The following is a 2,500-nucleotide window of genomic DNA, read 5'->3' on the forward strand; positions in this document are numbered from 1 at the left end:
ATTGGAATGGAGATGGATGTCATTAACAAAAAAAATGCTGTGTCATTTGTACTTTGACGTGTATTTTGTTTTCGTTTTTTAAGACGTCCTCTGCTGTCTAACGAGGGTTTGATTGATGAATGGATGTGCCTTAGCTGGTTTTTACTGGGCAATGATGATTTAAGGTGAGGAACATGTACCATGAAGGACGCATAAGACAAAATCAAAATATTTTCAAATTTCAAAATAAGTGCTTTTACAACTGTTTTTAAAGATGTCAAAAATATATGTATCTTTTAAAACCACATTCTTTTATGAAGATATTGAATTAGAAGTAATTGTGTTAAGGTCTTAATAAGAAACCAATGCATTAGTGTTTCAGTGTACGAACAAATGTTAGCAGATCCTTCCGTTTGTTTTCGTATTTCACATTTGATTATTGTGGTGACTGTATTTAGCGTTGCTCTGGACAAGAAACAGAGCTTACATATCCAGTTTTGCCCTACTGACTAACCTAAATAAACAAGCCTTTGATCATATACCCCACCCTCTAGATTTTTGTCATAGGTATGTTTATTTGAGTTAGTGTGAAGTGTGCGTGTTTGCGTGTTCGCACGGCCCCCACTCTCTCTCTCTCTCACTCCCCTTGTCGCTTGACAGCTTGCTTGCTTAGGTTAACATTCTTTTAGGGGTTAGAGGCGACACATTTATTTTGTCCTTATCGGAGTGTTACAATAATATACAAGATGGCTGCCCTCCACCCGCAACCCCAAGAACATGGCCGCCTTAAGGGTCAAAGGCCACATAGCTGTGGCTCTTTGCCATGTAACGGCCTGAGACAGACCATTTTTCTTTTTCTTTTCTTTTTCTTTTCTGTTCTTTGCTGTCTTCCTTTTTTTTTTGAAGCACTAACCTTCCTAATACCAGAGCGGAAGGCAAAGGAGCGATTTTACAGAATGACGGGGTAATAACCTTGAACAATTTGGCTGCTTCCCCCCGCCGTCCCCGCTCCCCTTCCCCCCACTCCACCATCCCACTAAATTGCAGGTCATTGTGCTGCCCACTTCCCCTGCAAGCATGTAATTTGCCTTGTACATTTTTTTTTTTACATTTCAGCTCTTTTCATTTCTGTGTGATTTTTTTTTTTATGTCTGAGACCTACATTAAGGGTCTCCTTAAGTCCTACCATTGTTTCGACCTTTTCTTCCTCCTCCTCCTCCTCCTCCTCCTTCTCCTCCTCCTCCTCCACTCTTCCTCTTGTGCCTGTCATTGGAAAGGTGCCTTGTGTTTTATCCCCTATTTAAACATCATTCCCAAAGCTTGTTAAAACCCTTCGGAAGCTCTTTCTCCAGGAATGTGGTGTGTGTGTGCTCGTGTGCATGTGCGTGTGCGTGCGTGAATGCGTGTGTGCGTGCGCGCGCTTGCGCGTGTGTGCGTTTCCTCCTCCATATTTTCCCTCATGTCAATCCAATCCTTTTCTTCCGGAAGTTTCCGGAGCGCTCGGTCTTGGTTATGGCGTTGGCCTTTTACCACTAGTGCTCTGCTCAAGCCCTCATGTTGGGGCAGCAGCAGCTCTGAGGGCCCTCTCTATTTGCCCAAGAACACATGCCTGTTTGCCAGCGCACCAGATGTGTGTGTGTGTGTGTGTGTGTGTGTGTGTGTGTGTGTGTGTGTGTGTGTGTGTGTGTGTGTGTGTGTGTGTGTGTGTGTGTGTGTGTGTGTGTGTGTGTGTGTGTGCGCGCTAGATCAATGCATCAAAGAAGAAGAGACTGCTGCCTGAGAGAGAGAGAGAGAGAGAGAGAGAGAGAGAGAGAGAGAGAGAGAGAGAGAGAGAGACTTGGATACAGAGAAAAAGAGATAGAAGGGTGGAGAGTGCACAGAGGCAGAGTGAGAGAGAGAAGGAGAGAGAGAGATGCAGGGAGCGATTGAAAGACAGGAGGAGACAGAGATAGAGCAAGCGAATGAGAGACAGACAGACAGACAGACAGAGAGAAACAGAGAGAGAAGGGGGAGAAGGCAGCGAGAGAAACGGAGATAGACAGACAGAGAAACAGAGAGAGAGGGTGGGGGGAGGCAGCGAGAGAAACAGAGACAGACAGACAGACAGACAGAGAGAAACAGAGAGAGAAGGGGGAGAAGGCAGCGAGAGAAACGGAGATAGACAGACTGTGAGAGTGAAGAGAAGAGAGAGAGCGGCTTTGACGCTGAGGCCTGTTTCTGTTTGCACAGTGGGGAAGCCAAAGGAGCAGGGGCTTAAGAGGAGTCTAATTGCCGGCGATTGTTTACATTGTTGAAAGTCTTGGAGGTATTTGGCCAGTAATAAAATCCCCAGCTCTGGCAGCAGCCAACGCCGACAGGATTAATGGCTGGCCCCTGCCCTTCCTTTCCTTAGCACTCTTCCATCTTTTCTCTCTCTCTCTCTCTCTCTTCTCTCTCTCTGTCTCTCTCTCTCTCTCTCTCTCTCTCTCTCTCTCTCTCTCTCTTCCTCCCGTCTATTCTGGCTGGCCTGTGCCCTTCCTTT

General features: G+C 46.0%; 1 protein-coding gene across 3 annotated transcripts in view; it reads left to right on the top strand.

The window, feature by feature from the left end:
* The window catches only part of pard3aa (par-3 family cell polarity regulator alpha, a), a 657,729-nt gene that overhangs the window by 620,269 nt on the left and 34,960 nt on the right, over positions 1-2,500 (top strand). The window lies entirely within an intron of this gene.

This window comes from Engraulis encrasicolus, chromosome 9 (genome assembly GCF_034702125.1).
Source record: "Engraulis encrasicolus isolate BLACKSEA-1 chromosome 9, IST_EnEncr_1.0, whole genome shotgun sequence".
Lineage (NCBI taxonomy): Eukaryota > Metazoa > Chordata > Actinopteri > Clupeiformes > Engraulidae > Engraulis > Engraulis encrasicolus.